The sequence below is a fragment of the Muntiacus reevesi genome, chromosome 4 (genome assembly GCF_963930625.1).
Source record: "Muntiacus reevesi chromosome 4, mMunRee1.1, whole genome shotgun sequence".
In the NCBI taxonomy this organism is placed as follows: Eukaryota; Metazoa; Chordata; class Mammalia; order Artiodactyla; family Cervidae; genus Muntiacus; species Muntiacus reevesi.
In genome coordinates, this window is record NC_089252.1 from 102,226,823 (window position 1) to 102,245,524 (window position 18,702).

The 18,702-nt window shown below is 46.1% G+C and overlaps 1 protein-coding gene across 3 annotated transcripts in view; it reads left to right on the plus strand.

Moving 5' to 3' along the window:
* The window catches only part of ARHGEF3 (Rho guanine nucleotide exchange factor 3), a 308,227-nt gene that overhangs the window by 40,834 nt on the left and 248,691 nt on the right, over nucleotides 1-18,702 (plus strand). The window lies entirely within an intron of this gene.

Sequence of the window (18,702 nt, forward strand, 5' to 3'; positions counted from 1 at the left end):
ACCCTTAGTGCAGACCCTTCTCTTGAAGTCATCATCTCTTCCTCTTCCTTCCACCTCCTCTTTTTTTGTTCCTTGTAACTAAATGCATTAGTTTAAATACTCAAGAAATGCATGGATAAGTTTTCCTAGTTAATAAAAGTGAAGTCTCCTTTGAGCCTCCCCCTCGCCATTTCATTCCTCGCGCATACCCTACTCCTGTCTTTCCCAGAAGTAACCACTGTGACCTACTTTATGGACTTCCTTCCAGAACTTTTATGAGGTGTCTGTGTGTGTTAGTTGCTCGGTCGTGTCTGACTCTTTGCGACCTCATGGACTGTAGCCCTCCAGGCTCCTCTGTCCATGGAATTCTCCAGGCAATATGCATAGGAAAAAAAATCATTCTTTCCTTCCTTCCTGTTCTTTAAAAACAGTCTGTCATACTATGCTTGCTGGTCTATTCTGTACCCTTTGTAAAACATTCAATTATATGATTTTAAATGTTTTCACGACAGTACATGTGAAACTACCTTGTTTTGCTGCAAAGTGAGTATTGGGTCCATGGCACAAGAATCTCAGTGTTTTCCTGTTGGTGGTGGGTGGGTGGATTCTTTTTTTTTTTTTTTCCCTTAATATTAATAGCGGTGCTTTGATGCACTTTCTGGTTTATGCCTCCAAGCACATGGGCAGACAGTTGTCTTAGGTGGTTACTGATGAGTGAAGTTGTTGGGCTACCCCGTGAATAAGTTTAAGATTTTCATAAATATTGCCAGTTCATTCTCAAAAAAGCACCACTTACCAGCAGATACCAGATTTCCTCTTTGCCCACCTCTTGCCACACCTCCGTTCTTCATGCTTCTTGATTTTTGCCACCCTGATGGGTGAACAATGGTATCTCTCCATGGTTGTACTTTCGTCCCCCTTCTCTTTACTCTGGGAGGTTCATCTTCTCAGGTCTCTGCATTTCCCAGTGGCCCTGGCAAGCGTCAGTCCTTACAGGACTCAGTGACTATCCCGAGGCCCAGGGTCCCTGGGCAACTCGGGTCTTGCCCAAGCGTGGACACCTCTCTGTTTCTCTTCTGAAAAGCTCCTAAGTTTGCTCTTCCGGGATTGGACATCCCAGGATCACCTGCTTCTCTCCAGATCCTGGCAGGGGTTGTTAGAAAAGCCTTGCTTTGGCTTTCCCTACTCAAATGGATTCATCCACTACCACCGTCATCACCCTTGACAACAATCTGAGTGTTTAGTCTGTGTCAGGCTCTGGGTGGACCACGTGGGTCACTCATTTAATTCTCACCGCAGCCCTGCGAGGTAGGGAGTTGTGTTGTTACCCCCATTATGTCAACCAGGTGACATAAGGACAGAAATTGATTCAAAAACAACCCAAACAACAAGGGAAAAGTTAACAAATACCCTGTCTTGCCGTGGAGCCCCAGTTCCTCCCCATTGCTCTCACTTTGAGTGACAGACGCACGCACGCTTGCTCAGTGGCGAGTTCTTCTGTGGTCAGAGCTTATGGACCACATGGAGCCATCAGGCCCATGTTCATGGTGGCCTTGACCACACTCAGGGGCCTTCCCAGAGGAGAGTGTAGAAGTGGAGAGTGTGTTTGGGGTTTTGTCTCCCTCCAGCGTATGAACATGGGCTCTTGCATTTCACCAGCCCCTCTGCTCTGGTGTACAGTTGGGGGTGATGGTCCCACCCATGTTCATCCAAAATACCTCCCTGGTAAGGGTTTTTCAGGTTGAGCCTGTTTGTCACGGGAGTGAATCTACTTGGTTAGGATAAATAAGCCCACGGAGCTGTGGCCAGAGAGGAGGTTCTTCTCTTGCCCCCATAGACCTGATTAGTTATCCTCCCTAAAATGTTTAACTTTAGACTTTATTAAAGCAGGCAGAGTGCAGTTTCAGAGGTCTTCCTGAGCCACAGCCCCTGACCCCAACTCACCATAATGTTTCAGACACATAAACATGCAGAGCCGACAGAGGTCCTAGGCTCACTGTCTGGTTTCTTCTTCATCAGGACAGTGTGGAGCAGTCAGGCCTGAGGGGGAAATGACTGTCTGAGTTCACACAGACAAGCCTGGTCTCAGGCCTGCAGGGACTGGGGCGCTGGCTCTTTACACAACATCGCAGCTACTTCTCATGTGATTATTAGGAGCACTTGTTCCCCAAATTGATTTTATTAACTGATAATGCCTTGAAGGAAACCAACCATTGATTAGTTAATTATTCATTCAGTGGGAATTTATGAAATATAAATGTGTGCACCAGAGACAGCGACTTAAGTAAGTTGCATTCTCAGGGAATTCAGGGTTGGAGGGAGTGGGCTTTTGCATACACAATGAGCAGTGGTTAAGTAGAAAATTTTAATTCATCATTGGTCAATGGGGATAATAATAGTACCTCCTGCAATGGCATGTCCTGAGTTAGTCTTAGTCAGGCACCTGGCCTGGAGTAAGCACCCAGTTAAGGCATCTGTTTTCATTTTTGTTTGTTTATGTTTAATCCCACATATCATGAGGAGCCTAGGAAGATTTTTCCGTCAAAAGATTGATAGAGCCAGACTTGTGGTTTAGAAATGACAATCCATTGGCATGATTTCTCATCCTATATGTTATCATCTTTTTAGTGTCTACCTTACTTAATGGACTGTGAACTCCATGGGGCCAAGTCTTGGCTGTTTTGTTCACAATTGTTTCCCCAGTGCTTGGCAGGCGGTGGGTGCTCACTGATATTTCTGGACTGACGAGTGTAGGGGTCAGGTAGTGATGAGGGGTGGACCCCGGATCCTTGAGGTGAGGTGCTGTGACAGAGCCTGCCACTGAGAAGGACCTGAGCTCACCTGAGCCAATCCCAGGTCCCCAGGGAGCGGGGCTCCCTGGAGGCCCTGCCCACAGACTGCACTCCTTTCTGAGGGGATGTCGTTTTGCTCCTGAGCTTTATGGATATTTTGTCTTTTAAGCAAGTGACTTTATTATGGGGAGACCTAGTCCCATAGCTTTTATTAACTGAGCATCCATTACTTGTCACTTGTACTTCTGGGTGCCAACTCACAAGAACACAAGCTTTCTAGAAGAGGAAGCCCTGGGAATGCAGTTTGCTGCTGCCATCGGTGATGCTAGGGGGATAGCGCCTTTGTGCCTCTGTTTCCTCAGCTGTGCAGTAGCGGAGTTAGGCAATCAGAATTTCTGATGTTCAAGAGGATTTTGAGGGGAGAATCCCTTGCCCTTCAAATAAGTCCTTCAGATATATCAACTTCTGATAGCTCCCTGAAATGGATAGAAAGTTAGGACTTAGCCCATGCTGGAGAAGTGGAAGGTTTTCATTCATTCATTCATTCATTCATTCATTCATGTGTCAGTCAGTCAGTGAACCTCACATCCTTGGTTAGCAGCCCTAAGCACTTTCGGAAAATGTTCAAATAAGGGGTTACTCTTTGCTTGCAGGGCCTGTCACTCTCAGGTTGTACAAATACATATCTCTTTTATGAAAATAAAGATCTTCTCTGGCTCCCTCATTTATTCCAGGGTGTTTTGAGCACCTCCTTTGTGCTGGCTTGGCTACTTTACTGACTTGTCTGGTGCAGCGACACTCCACATCTAGTCCAGGGCTCTGTGCACAATAAGTTCTCAACCCGTGAGTGGCTTTAGTGGGCTGAACTGGCTAGAAAACAGAATGTTTTTTTTGTTGTTGTTGTTGGCTGCAACTTGCGGTGGGATCTTTGTTCCCCGACCAGGGATTGAACCTGCACCTCCTACAGGGGAAGCATGTGGTTCTTAACCGCTAGTGGAAGTGAAAGTGCCAGGGAAACCCCTAGGGTGATTAGTGGATGAATCACAGCATGAAGAGCTGTATCCAGAATTGAGGTTTGCTGTGTGCTATGTTCTGTTTCCACGATCTAAGGGTAGGCTGCCTCGAGAGCCCTCACCTTAGACTGGTTAGTCTGTTGTTAGTTGCTGTCTTCTTGATCTGCTTATCAGCTTGCATCTTGTCCTTTAGGCAGGAGCTGTTTTGGTCACTGATTTTTATGAGCTCTTTGTTCACCGCCCAAGGCTGTGGGGGCCTGCTCAGCTTCCTCCACCTCCAGAAGTTCAGCTGCAGAGCTTGAGCTGCTGGCGTCTGCACTGTGCGTGTGTGCATGCTCAGTTGCTAAGTCATGTCTGACTCTGAGACCCTGTGGACTGAAGCCCGCCAGGCTCCTCTGTCCATGGTCTTCTCCAGGCAAGGATACTGGAGTGGGTCGCCGTTTCCTCCTCCAGGGGATGTAGGTCCCGACCCAGGAATCAAACCTGTGCCTCTTGCATCTCCTGTATTGGCTGATGGATTTTTACCCCTTGCGCCACCTGGGAAGCGCCTGAGAAGCTGGAGACCCAGCAAAAGGGAGAGTAACCCCTCCTGACCAGAGACACTAGCCTTCAGTCTCAACCTCAGCAGCCCTGTAACCTTGAGCAAGGCACTTCACGTCTCCAAGGTGTCTTGGACTTTCTGTCAGCATCTCTCACAGTCTGCTCCTCAGAGCATGATTGCCTCCAAACATTAATAAGCACTGAAGGGAAGAATGGGGCCTGTTGCCAAACTTGTTCGGCCGTTGCTGACTTCGGCTCAGACAAGTGTGACCTTCCTCACAGGTCACAACAGAGCCTGTAAAAGGTCAGTGTGCAGGGGAGGGGTCTCTTAAGGGAGGGTAGGGTATGTGGCCCCCCGCCCCCGACACCTGCTGTTGGCACGGATCACACCGGGGACCTGCCTGACTGGAAGATCTTGAAGCTTCTTCCCAGTGCTGCAGTGATGTCCTTGGGACGGAGAGGCATAGATGCTGGATATTTGAATGCTTTAGTGGTTTTTTTTTTTTTGATAGGAACTTTAAAATAGTATTATAGACAAAAGATGGAAGAAGTCTTCTAGTCGCTGTCAAAAACCTGCGAGTGAGTGAGTGGAAAAGTGGAAGGGTCAGGTGTCTTCATGCCTATTTTTATTCAGGCAGAAATTTTTCTGTGCAAAGAACACTCAGCTGCAGTTTGAAAAACGAGTGTGCAGCATCTGCTCTGCCTCTCCTTGATTGTGTGACCTTGGGTGTCTCTCTTCTCTCTCATATCACTTATTGGCTTGAAAGAACATTTGGTTGATTGACGACTTTTACTTTCAATCCTAAAATTTTAGCTTGAAAGAACATTTGGTTGATTGACGACTTTTACTTTCAATCCTAAAATTTTAGCTGTATATATACAAATGTATATATATTTAATTAAAAAAATCTTTTGGCTGCCCTAGCTCTTGTTGCTGGGTGTGGGCTTTCTCTAGTTGAGGTGAGTGGGTGCTACTCTCTAGTTGGGATGCACAGGCTTCTTTGCAGTGGCTTCTCTCGTTGCAGAGCACAGGCTCTAGAGCGTGACTCAGTGTTTGTGGCACATGGGGTTAGTTGCCCTGCTGCGTGTGGAATCTCCCCAGACCAGGGATCAAACCCTTGCCCCCTGCATTGGCAGGTGCATTCTTAACCACTGGACCACCAGGGCAGTCTGGTATATTGCTTGAAAGAGCTGAAAAGCTTTTGTAAGTCACTGAGGGCAGACGTGGTCTGTGTTGACTCCTCAGGGCGGTGCCTGGGATAACGTCATCACTCACTAAACATTTGTTGCATAAATATGAAAACAGAGTACACTCCTTATTACATTCACTGGCATAAGCCCAGAGACAGGTTATTATTAAGCGAGTGTTAAGGTAATTGAGTGAGTGATCTTCTGTGACACGTGAAGACCCAGGGATGTTAGTTTACAGATGAGAAAGTGACACTTTGGGAGGCAAAGTGCTGGGCTGTGGTCTTGTAGCCGGAATGGAAAAGCCAAGACCCAGATTCAGCCTCCTGAGCCTGAGCTTCTGCTTTGGTGTGGTTTTTTCCCCCCTAAATCATCTTTCTGTGTCCTTTATGTGGTTAGAGGTGTTAATTAGGACAGTGTCCTGAAAGATCTTCTGTGAAGACACTGAAAAAGCTTTTCAGTTCTCCAGGGAGCCTGGCTAGTTCTCTACATAGAAAATTATAATAATGTCTTCCAATTCTGGGCACCTCCTGAGGGGCTTTTTATGTGTATTGACTCCAAAAACCACAGCAACTGAGCAGAATGCACATTATCTGCCTCCGTTTTGCAGATGAAGGAGCAGTTTTAAGTACCTGCCCCAGTTCAGTTCAGTTCAGTCGCTCAGTCGTGTCCGACTCTTTGTGACCCCGTGAACCGCAGCACGCCAGGCCTCCCTGTCCATCACCAACTGCCGAAGTCTACCCAAACCCATGTCCACTGAGTCGGTGATGCCATCCAACCATCTCATCCATCCTCTGTTGTCCCCTTCTCCTCCTGCCCTCAATCTTTCCCAGCATCAGGGTCTTTTCAAATGAGTCAGCTCTTCGCATCAGGTGGCCAAAGTATTGGAGTTTCAGCTTCAACATCAGTCCTTCCAATGAACACCCAGGACTGATCTCCTTTAGGATGGACTGGTTTAATCTCCTTGGAGTTCAAGGGACTCTCAAGAGTCTTCTCCAACACCACAGTTCAAAAACATCAGTTCTTCAGCGCTCAACTTTCTTTATAGTCCAACTTTCACATCCATACATGACTACTGGAAAAACCATAGCCTTGACTAGATGAACCTTTGTTGACAAGTAATGTCTCTGCTTATTAATATGCTGTCTAGGTTGGTCATAACTTTCCTTCCAAGCAGTAAGCGTCTTTTAATTTCATGGCCTGCACCAGTGTCACAGGTAATTGTTGGGATACCTGGGTCTTTGTTGCTCTTAAGAGAGAAAGCCCCTGGCCTTCTTGCCATTCCCCCTGTTTCTCATCCGACTGGGACCCTCGTCTTACCTTGTCCTTGCAGGTGAGTGCTTGGAGCCCCTCTGCAGGATGGGGAGGGCTTGCCGTGGCTGCCCCAGGGTTGGGACTGGGCTTCAGCCAAGGGAATCCATTAAGGTGCAGATGGTGGGCATTCGAGTTTCATTGGGAGCCCATCCACATGTTCTAATTCCAGGCAGTCTCTTCATAATGGGCCCCAGTGATGGGGGAACTGCCAGGAGGATGTTAGACAAAGTGGTGGCTGTCCTTGGCCCAGTTGTTGAAGTTTTCCCAGTCTCGGTTTGCTATCCGTGAAGGTGGAGAACAGTGGTATTTAGGTCATAAAGTTGATGTGAAGGTTCAGTCTGGTAAGAAGTCCCTCACTTGAGGTCACCAGGCACCTGGTTAACACCTGGCACATGGCCGTAGTCTGTTATCAGCCTGTAAATCATTCTCCCGCCAACTGCAGAACCGAGGAGGTGACGTCAGAGTGTTCTATGACGATCCTTATGGTGATCACCTTGGAAAATTCGTTCAGCAGTTATTTGAATACCTACCGTGTTCTCAGCTGTATCCGCACGCTGGGGAATGCAGTCAGATCCGGGGCTTGCTTCCGACACGGAAGGGGAGATGAATGTCTGTTGTAGGAGACATGTGGGGTTAAGGAGGGGCCCAGCAGGGTCTGGCGCACAGTGTGCACCTGGGAAGTGCTTAAAAACACTCAAACTGAAGGGGACTCGGATGGGCACCGCCCTTGAAGTGATACCAGGAAACAGCGCACAAGCCTGGCAGGGGACGCTCACCCAGCCCCCGCCCTGCAGGCAGACGGTGACACGTGAAAAGCAGCACCCATCCTGATACTGAGTCCTCGCTGGGTGGGGCCATGTGCGTCAGTCTCCCTCCTGGGAATCTGATTAAAAAATAAAATTCCTCCCAGGCAAGAGCGTGGCACATTTCCTGGAGGAAAATCGACCAAGAATCAGGCTTGGAGAGCCGTATGAAGCTAGGGGTGGGGGCATGTGAACCCACAATGGTTGAAGCATTCACTGTACCTCACAGAGGAACAGAACTGTCATGATGCATTTATGAAGCTCTGGCTCGTATTGGATGTTCTCTGGGTTTGGAGTGGAGGGAGTCTTAAGACTCTGTCTCTAGATGGGGGAAGAGCGTGGGAACTCGAGCAGGCTCCCTGTGTTCATTGCTTGGACGAGCGTGGATCGAGGGCCTGCTGTATGCCAGGCGCTGCCCCAGACTCAGGGCTAGATCTGTGACTGGTCGTTTTGCCCGTAAGGAAACTGACTGCGGAGGTGATATGCCTGGAGGTTACACAGTGAGTTTGTAGCTGAGGTGGAATTAGAACCTGGGTGTCCTGTAGCCATGGATAGTGGCAATTAGTGGGGCCGGGTCAGCACCCAGCTGTCCTTTGGGAGGTTGTCCTCATGATTAGGACTGAAGACCTTTTTTACCCGTCTGTCCATTTGGGCAAGTAAGAAAAGTTTTCACCTTTTTCCTCGTTTCCCTGCTTGCTTTCCTTACTGTTCCCATTTCTGCAGGTCCCTGTGGTCCTTCCTCATTCCTTTGGCACCTCCCACACTCTTAGGATTTTTCCAAGGCAACTCATTTTCTTACCTTCCCCACCCCGTCTTGCTTCCACTTTAGTTTTAGTAGTTTATGGGGTTTTGCCAAGTCTTAGTTTTTCACATTGTTGTAATCATAGTAGTTTTATGATACTTCTCACTTGTGTCAGTCATTTTTTTGCTACATGGTCTTCATATACATTCTTTTTTAAGGGCTGTATAATAGCTCATTCATGTAACAAATATTTCTTGAGTGGCTGCTCTGTGCCTGGCCCTGTCCTACAAATGAGTGAGCAGGAACTCGATGCCCGCATGGAGGTTCTAATTAGTGGGAAAGTCGGCCGTTAATCTCACAATCACTTGGGCAGAATGTTCTGTTATGTTACGTGATGGTGTTGTGGGTGAGTTTTAATAACCTGTCTTGTACTCCCTAAAGCAAGTAAAGAGGGGTTTCACCTCTCCAGTGACATCTGAAAACACTTCCTGGGGTAGAGGAGGTGAGCATTCCAGGCAGAAGGCGCACTTTCACTGTTGCAGAAAATTTTTTTTAAAAGTATAAAACTGTCAGTCAAGCAAAAAGAATATTGTGCTTTGGATAATAGGCATATTTTAAGTTCTGAAACAGTGAAGATCTAATCACTTGTGAAAGACCTAACAACTCCTTTCTTTGTGTTCTTTGTCTTTTTATTATAATATGTTATCAAAGAAACTAAGTTTTACCTTGTGTTTTTTTCCACCCAGCTTTATATTTGGAGAATTTGTAGCCCTACAGAAAGTTAACAGATTTTTTTTAAACCTAGATTTTATTTGAACATTTTGCGTCATTACTGTCTGTGTGTATATGTGTACACATATGTACTTTTTTTTTCCCACTTGGAAATCCATTGCAAACTACCTCTAAATACCTTGACCTGTAACTCTTAAAATAGGGGCAGTCTTCACCCACTGTTACCCACCTCTGCAAATTAACAATAATTTTAAAGTGTCTTTTTTTTAGTGTCAATTGTTCTCTTTATTGCATATTTTTTATATATGCATAAGTTCATTCCAGTGTTTGGACTTAGTACATGATTCTAAAATAAGGAAGTGAGGATTTTTCCTGTGTCAATGGGGCAAGTCCCAATAGTTTTAAAAATTCTGTCATGAGGTTACATTAACATTGCAAACAAGAAAATAATCCTATTTCAAATACTAACTTGAAATCCAAGAAAGTGTATAAATTCCAGTAAGTGAAATCTATTCATAGGTGTTTACAAATGGCAGGAGATCCAAAGGCCGGCAGTACTTCACAAATGCATCTAATGAAGTATGTAGAAACTCAAGACAGATGATCCGCTTCCCGTCTTTTGTTCATGTGGTTCTTGTCATATAGGCAAGTGTGAGTATAGGATGTCCTTGTCCTTTCAGTGGAAAGGGTAGTGCTGTTCATGAGGTTAAGATAACCCAACCTAGGCAGTCTCTCACCTCCGGGTGAGCCGGAACACCTTTGCCCTTCTTTAGCACCGTGTCATAAAGAGACGTTGGCTTTTATCAGCTGTATTTCAGAAAAAATTTTCTTAAAAGCTGGTATGCTTCCTTCAAGGAGGTTCATCTTCAGAAGACTTGTGCACAGAACTATTTTAGGACTGAGGGAAGAGGTGGGAATAGATTTAGGGAACACAAGTCAGATGTCACTATTATCATTCAGAAATGCACTCGGTACTTCTCTTATCCTTCCAAAGACATCTCTCTCTCTCTCTTTTTAAAAATCTGTGTTCAGTATTAATTTTACTTCTTTGATTATTCTAGTCCCTTTTTATTTAGCTGAGGCCTATCACATCTTTAAATATCCAGACCATATTCAAATTTCCTTAGCTTTTTCAAAACATTTTTTATAGCTCATTCCATTTCTCCTCCTTCCCACCCCACATCCAGGCAGCATTCCTGGCTGAAGCACTGCATTTGGTTCTTAATGTCCCCTTAGTCCCCTTTAATCGTGGTGCTAGTAGTGAAGAATCCAGCTGCCAATACAGGAGACATGAGAGATGCGGATTCAATCCCTGGGTTGGAAAGATCCCCTCAAGGAGGAAATGGCAACCCACTCCAGTATTCTTGCTGGGAGAATCCCATGGACAGAGGAGTCTGGTGGGTTACAGTCCACGGGGTCACAAAGAGTCAGACACGACTGAGAATCTGAGCACAAAATCCTTTGGGAAGGTCATGTACACACTGCTATATTTAAAATGGATAACTGACAAAAACCTATTGTATAGCACATGTAACTCTACTCAATGTTATGTGCCAGCCTGGATGGGAAGGGGGTTTGGGGAACAATGGATACATGTATACGTATGGCTGAGTTGCCTCACTGTCCACCTGAAACTATCGTAACATTGGTAATTGCCTATACCCCAATACAAAATGTTTTGGTGTTAAAAAAATTTTCAGTTTGTAGGGTTGGGAAAATCCTTAAAGAGATGGGAATACCAGACCACCTGACTTGCCTCCTGAGAAATCTGTATGCAGGTCAAGAAACAACAGTTAGAACCGGACGTGGGACAACAGGCTGGTTCCAAATCGGAAAAGGAGTACGTCAAGGCTGTATATTGTCACCGTGCTTATTTAACTTCTATGCAGAGTACATCATGAGAAACATTGGGCTAGATGAAACACAAGCTGGAATCAAGATTGCTGGCAGAAATATCAGTAACCTCAGATATGCAGATGATACCACCCTTAAGGCAGAAAGAGAAGAAGAACTAAAGAGCATCTTGATGAAAGTGAAAGAGGAGAGTGAAAAAGTTGGCTTAAAAGTCAACATTCAGAGAACTAAGATCATGGCATCCAGTCCCATCACTTCATGGCAAATAGATGGGGAAACAATGGAAACAGTGTCAGACTTTATTTTGGGGAGCTCCAGAATCAGTGCAGATGGTGACTACAGCCATGAAATTAAAAGATGCTTGCTCCTTGGAAGAAAAACTATGACTAACCTAGACAGCATATTGAAAAGCAGAGACATTACTTTGCCAAGAAAAGTCTGTCTAGTCAAATCTATGGTTTTTCCAGTGGTCGTGTATGGATGTGAGAGATGGACTATAAAGAAAGCTGAGTGCTGAAGAATTGATGCTTTTGAACTATGGTGTTGGAGAAGACTCTTGAGAGTCCCTTGGACTATAAGGAGATCCAACCAGTCCATCCTAAATGAAATTGATCCTGAATATTCATTGGATGGACTGATGCTGAAGCTGAAACTTCAATACTTTGGCCACCTAATGCGAAGAGCTGACTCCTTTGAAAAGACCCTGATGCTGGGAAAGATTGAAGGCAGGAGAAGGGGACGACAGAGGATGAGATGGTTGGATGGCATCACCGACTCGATGGACATGAGTTTGAGTAAACTCCGAGAGTTGGTGATGGACAGGGAAGCCTGGCGTGCTGCAGTCCATGGGGTCTCAAAGAGTTGGACACAATTGAGTGACTGAACTGAACTGAGGGTTGGGATTGGATCTGAGGACTTAAAGAATCTGTTGTTCTACCCATTCATCCATCTATCCATAAAACCAGCATTTTTTTGTTGAACCCCTTCTGTATCTGAGAAGGGGGTGTTAAGTGTGGGGGAGACAGCAGTGAATGAAGCAGATGTGGTGATCCTTGTCTTGATGGACTTTACCTTTTGGAGAGAAAGTCTATATAAACAGACTATAAACTGACAGACGTGTGAAGCAACATTAGCTGATGACGTATTCTGTGAAGAAAAATAAAGTTAAATAAAGGGATAGAGAATAAGACAGAATTTTAGACAGGGAAACTGGGAGGGATCTTTTTTTTCAGAGGATATCATTTTAGCACAGACCTGAGTGTTGAGAGCAAGCCCCGTAGCCTTTTTAGGGAAACTCTTGGCAGGCAGAAGAGAAGCATATGCACCGGCCCAGGGGCAGGACAGGGGCTGAGCTTTGTGAGGAACAGCATACAGGTCAGTACCAGTAAATGTGTGTTGGTCAGTGTGACCAGCCTTCTTGCTGTGAGGTTGCATCTTGAAGGATGGGTCTCCTTGCTCTGAGCTGGATGGGAGAGGGACCTACTAGGCTTGGCTAGGTGACTGGAGAGTAGGCCGTCTCAGGAGGTGGGTTCCCAGTCAGCAGAGATAATAAGCAGCTTTTTGACAAGGTCCTTGTTTGGGTAGTGCTGTCTGTGTATTTCAGGCATTCCACCAAAATCCACACAAACACAGAAGGGGGACTATGACAGCTCAGAGGAAGAAATCTTTGTTAGAATAATCATTTACTTTGGCCAGATCACCATCATATTTTCTTTTTTCTTTTTTTTTTTTTTTGGTGTATAGGAAAGCAGTTGATAATAACCTCTTTTATTACTGTTGACTAATATTATGAAATAGTCCTACTTTTTAAATAGATCTTTTATAAGTTTTAATAGTTTTTCAGATCTTATTTTTTTTTTGCTGTTATTATTGGGAGGAGTTTTTCCAGACATATAATCACATTGTCTGTAACTCAATAAAATTTAGCTTCCACTTCCTTTCAAGTTGGTAATTTTTTTTGATTGTCTGACTACGTTAGCAACTGCTTCCTGAGTAATGTTAAACAGTGGTGAAACCTCAGGTCCTTCTTACCTTATACTTCAGTGGTGGAGCTCTAACCCTTCCCTCAAAATGTAATGTTGGCTTTCAGTTTGACCTGTGGTGCTCTTGAGGAAATTCCCCTCTGTTCCTATTTTATTAAGAGGTTATTTTCCCCCTTAAAAGTCAGGAATAAATGTTGAAATTTAACAAGATTGGCATTTAAGAAGACTTTTTTTTTCCTCTTGATTCTGGTAATGACATGAATTACATTGATGCAGCCCATTCCAGTATTCTTGCCTAGAGAATCCTGTGGATGGAGGAGCCTGGTGGGCTGCTGACCATAGGGTAGCACAGAGTCGGACATGACTGAGGCGACTTAGCATGCATGCATGCGCTGGAGAAGGAAATGGCAACCCACTCCAGTGTTCTTGCCTGGAGAATCCCAGGGACGGAGGAGCCTGGTGGGCTGCCGGTCTATAGTGTCGCACGGAGTCGGACACGACTGAAGTGACTTAGCAGCAGCAGCATTCCCTAATACTGACCAGTCTTTGCATTCCTTGTGTGAACCACGTGGTTGTGATCTGTGTTTCTTTTCATTAAAAAGCATTTTAAGTTACCATCATTTAAAATACTCTTCCGTGAAGATGCGGTTAGTTGATCTTGTGGCTTAGAGTCGTGCTGTCAGGCTAGCTTGATTTCAGCTTGAGAAGTTGGAGTTAGAGCCATGAGCAAATATTCATTGACCAACATACCATTGTTGAATGCTTGATGTGTGCACAATACTGCTGGGTGGCCTCCAGTGCCTTCTTGTATTAATAACGTGGAGGTCTTGTGATTCTGTGCATTTGGTCCCATTAGTCAAGATTTGTTGTCATTGCAAGTGACAGAAGCCCAGTTCGGTCTGGAGTAAGCAGCATAGGGGCTGCAATGATCATATGAATGGAAGAGCCAGGAGTATATGGCTTCAGGCATGGCTGGACCCAGGGGTTCAGTGTCAGTAGGTCTCGGTCCCTTTCTCTTCTCTTGGCTCTGCTTTTTTTCTGTATTGGCCTCCTTCCCAGGAAGCCGTCTTCCACAGGGTACCTCCCAGAAGCTCCAGGCTGACATTCTCCCACAGTGGTGGAGTGAGAGTTTATCATTCCCACTGGTTCTAACAGGACTGCCCAAGTAGCCTCATATTTGTTCAGCTTGTCGATGCTTTCTTCCGGACCATGAGGGTGGGGGGATAGGGTCAGCCTCACTTGGACCCATAAACTCAGACTGGGGAGGGGTGGTTCCCCCAGTGGAAAGGCCAAGTGCTGTTACCCACGGGCAGGGAATCAGTTGCTGGGTGAAACACCTCGTGTTCACGACTCCTGAGCCAGTGACGCCCTTTCTTCTGTGACCTCACTGTCCTTTCTCACAAGTGGGAGGGGAGGCTGCCGGTCACTGGGACTCCTCACCCAACCTGAGGCCCAGCAAGTCAGTGACCGAGTCAGGATTCTAAGGTCTTACCTGGAGTTTCAGGCCTTACTTGCTCCACTGAATTACACATAGAAGTAGGAGTGGAGAGTCAAAGCGTTAGATGGGCACCTTGCAAGTTGGTTGTCAAGGAAAAGGTTGCCCTCACCCTTGCCCCCAACCCCACAGACAAACACAGGGGTCATCTTGGTTGTTCTTTTGTTCCCTTTTCCTAAAGAACTTAGAAGGTAGACACTTTAAAAAATTTTTTTATTAGTTGAAGGCGAATTACTTTACAATGTTGTAGTGGTTTTTACCATACATTGACATGAATCAGCCATGGATTTACATGTGTTCCCCATCCCGATCCCCCTCCCGCCTCCCTCCCCATCCCATCCCTCTGGGTCATCCCAGTGCACCAGCCCTGAGCACTTGTCTCATGCATCCAACCTGGGCTGGGGATCTCTTTCACCCCTGACAGTATACTTGTTTCAATGCTGTTCTCTCAGAACATCCCATCCTCACCTTCTCCCACAGAGTCTAAAAGTCTGTTCTGTACATCTGTGTAGGTAGACACTTTTAAAGGGATATCTTTGATGGGATAAATATTTTTTGGAGTGTTTATAGTAGCAAAGTTTTAATTTGATGAATTCTTCTTGCCTCATCTGATTTGCCATCTCTTCACATACTTTTTTATTTATTCACTTTTTAATTTTTTTTCTTTTAATGTTTATTGAGTTGTGAATATATATGCAGTGTGTGTGCCAACTTACGGGCAGAGCTCAGGGAGTGTCTACATGTTTTTGCCCCTTGGATGGAGGTCCAGCACTTGTTCAATTTACTGTCCCACCCCAGCTTCTTCCTCTCTCAGCTTTCTCTTCCTTCCTCCCAGAGGAACTGTGGGCCTCTTGCCACTGCCTGGCCTCGGGCTGCACCTGGGAGCTCTGCTCAGCACACCGCCCTGAGTCCAGGGCCAGAGTGAAAAACCTGCCGCTGGAGGGTAGTGCCGGGAGCAGGGAAGTTACCCGCCCGGGAGGGGAAGCAACCAGCCCTCCAGCCCTCCCCGCCGCAGGTGACCACGTGCCCTGTCTCATCCTGGGCGGGCAGGGCCCCTTGCCGTTCCTGCTCTTCCTCCACAGACTAGGAAACTGAGGCTTGGAGAGAACAGGGATTTGCCGAAGGTCATGGTGGTGGATGGTCCACAGCTACATTTCAGCCTCCTGCTGCCGTCTCTCCCACTCACTGAGTCCAGGCAGCTTGGTTGTTGAATGTGGTCATTCTCATGCCTCATTTCATGACACTCTTGATTTTTTTTTTTCCTCTGGGAAATCTTGCCATTCTGTGAGAGATGGCATATATAATAAAGAGAATGTAGGCTTTGAAATATGACATTTTGGATTCAAATTCCCGCTCTGTGTTATGACTCTGGGCAAGGATGTGACCTCCCTGAACCTCAGTGTCTTTATTTCTGAAGGGGATAATACTAATGCCAACCTCATAGACTGGTTCTGAGAATTAAATGTGATGATATGTAGTTGATGCTCAGCACACTGATACCAGCGGTTTTTATATCTGAAAAGTCAGGTTATTAGCATTTCTTGGGGAGGAGAGTGAGAAGTGACATAAAAGTGAGTTGAAAAAATCACAACCTCCCCCAGATGTGAACACTTTGGTATAACTTGAAGTTCACAGTTCTAAATTAGTTTAGTAATTCATGATAGCATGGTGTTGAAAAACGCACGCTCTGGAGATGAACTGCCTTGGTTCCCAGCCTGACTGTGTCACCGGGTATCCTTGGGTCGATCACTTAACCTCTCTGTGATGGAGTTGCCTGGAATGTAAAATGGGGCAAATAGTGGGGCCTCCCTTCTCGGGCAGTTTCGAGGATTAAGTGAGATGAGGTGTGTCATACTTCCTTAGCCCAGGGCCTTAGTTGATGTATAATAATTGTGGCGTGTTATTGCCAACATACTGGTCGGTATTTCTCCTTGCCTTTAAATGTCTCAATGGAAGTTTGCCTTGAGTTTCAGAGTTCACACTCTCCTTGTCCTGGCGCTTCTGAAAGTTGTCTCCCACGCCCGTCTCTCTCACGTTTGTGTTGGCAGCTGATTTGGGAAGAGAAGACCGCTGGGGCAGCAGCATCCTCCAGAGACCACGGGAGGAGACTGGTTTTTGGAGAAGCGTGAATGCGCCGCTCTCCGGGATTGAGTATTTCGTCTGTTGGGGACAATACGTGGCTTTCACGGGTGACTCATCCCCAGGGCTGCGGCAACCACAGCATAGGAAAGGCAGAATGGAGTTGAAGTTCACGTTTGCCAAGTCGGTGCTTCGGTCACTGCACGGCGGCAGCTGAAGGGGCCGGGGAGGGTTGATTTCTCCAAGGACCAAGGACTCCCTTCAGCCAGCAGTGGGTCACATGGAGCAACTGAAAGGATGTGAGAAAATAAGAGGTGCCGGCTTGGCCTTTTTAGTTTGAAAAATGCTCCTTTCGGCTCTGAATTGGTCCCTTGAGCTGCAAGGAGCAGTGCCAGTTAACCCACATTTAATTAGAAACTGGGTTAGTGGACATTCAGAGCGGGTCCTAGGTATTGGACCCTTTCCAGGGGCTGGTACAGTAACGGCCATTGACACAGCCCTGGCTGTCTGTACGATGGAATCAGCTGAGTGAACGTACATTCATCTCCTCCCACCTCTGCCAACGCTTTTCCTGATTGATTTTGCCAGCTCTGCAAAGAATGTTGACATCCCCCTTGATTTTCCTCAAAACCCATCCCCTCAGCTTATCTTTGCCTACCTCTGCTGTTTGGGAAACACTTCAACACATCCTTAGGGTCAGATTTTTCTTTTCCTCTCGGTGGAAGTTTTTCCTCTCCTGAGTGAAATGATGTGGATTTCACATACTTCCCCCTGGTGTATGTGGTGGTTGGGGGCGGTGTGTGTGAGAGCTTCCCTCCCTTCCTCCCTCCCTCCCCCAGGCCTCACTGTGTCTTGTTTTTGGGGCTGGGACCCTGTGGACAGCGATACAGAGACTCCCTTGTCTGCCTGGTTCCCACCAGCTGATGAGCAAGGTCATGTTCAAACCCCTGACACCTGCTTATCAAGACCGCCAGCTGCACTCCACAGAGATGCCCCTCCCCCATGCCAGGGAGAGGGGGATAAGAATAGACCGGGGGGGACACTGTCCACCTGACCTTTGAGGCGTGGGGGGGCATTTGATTGGACAACTGGGCTCCGGAGGCTCCTGATTGATGTAAATGCCCCACTGTAACGGTTGTGCTATGCGTTGGAGAGTTCTTTTAAATAGACAGTTGTTCACTGTTTGCACGCACACTGTGTGATTTGATCCCCCCTTTCTTATTCTTTCAAGCCACATTGCTGTTTTAGAAAGCAGTTTTAGATCATCCACCTGCCACTTATTATTTGGAAGTGCTCTGATTACAGAGGCTCTGTAATCAGAGAGTACAAATTACGTGTCTCATGAAAATACATAAATTGCATTGGATGGTGGGATTTCAGTGGAGCTAAGGAATGGCTGAAGGGCAGCGTATGTGAGCAGGAGTTCCTCTTTCTTTTCTGTGGATGCAGGTGCCCTGAGGCTCCTCTCAGGACTGGTTGGCTCCAGGAGCTTCCTGGCGGATCCTGGGTGTCTCTGGAAGGGCAACTCCTTGGTCCACCAGAGTTGCCATCTCGGGATTGGAAATCAAACTGCTCGTCATGGCTAGAGCTGCTTGGGGGTTCTGGGACAATGCCCTTCTTGCCACTGAACATGATGTGGTCTTGAACGTAGAACAAGGTGGGGTAATGTCTGGGCATTATGTAGGGGCAGATCCAGTTTTGAAGAGTCTGAAAATGTATATAATTTGTGGGGGGCTTCAAATTATAAAAAAGATTTCAAATTATAAAAAGATTTCAAAAATATCCCTTTCCAAATTTTATTAAAATACCCTTTTCCAAACTTTATAAAAGTACAAAATCATATGGATGCCTCTCTAAGGAGGGGCTGTAGTTTCATGCGCTTCCTGATTCATCCATTGAGGGCTGGAGCAAAAAAGACGCATATTGTGAGGAGAAATTCAGAGGTGGGAAAGTAAGAGGTCCATCTCTAGGCTACGTTAGAAAGCAGGGTTTGGTGTTCCCATGTGCCCACATGCTGCTCAACTTGCAGGTACATCGAAAAGTGGGCATTAGACATTTACGTAAACGATGAACATGGCTGTGTTCTGATGAAACTTTATTAAATCTTTTTTAAAAAAATTGAAGTATAGTTGATGTACAATGTGTTAGCTTCAGGTGTATAGCAAAGTGATTCAGTTACGTGTGTGTGT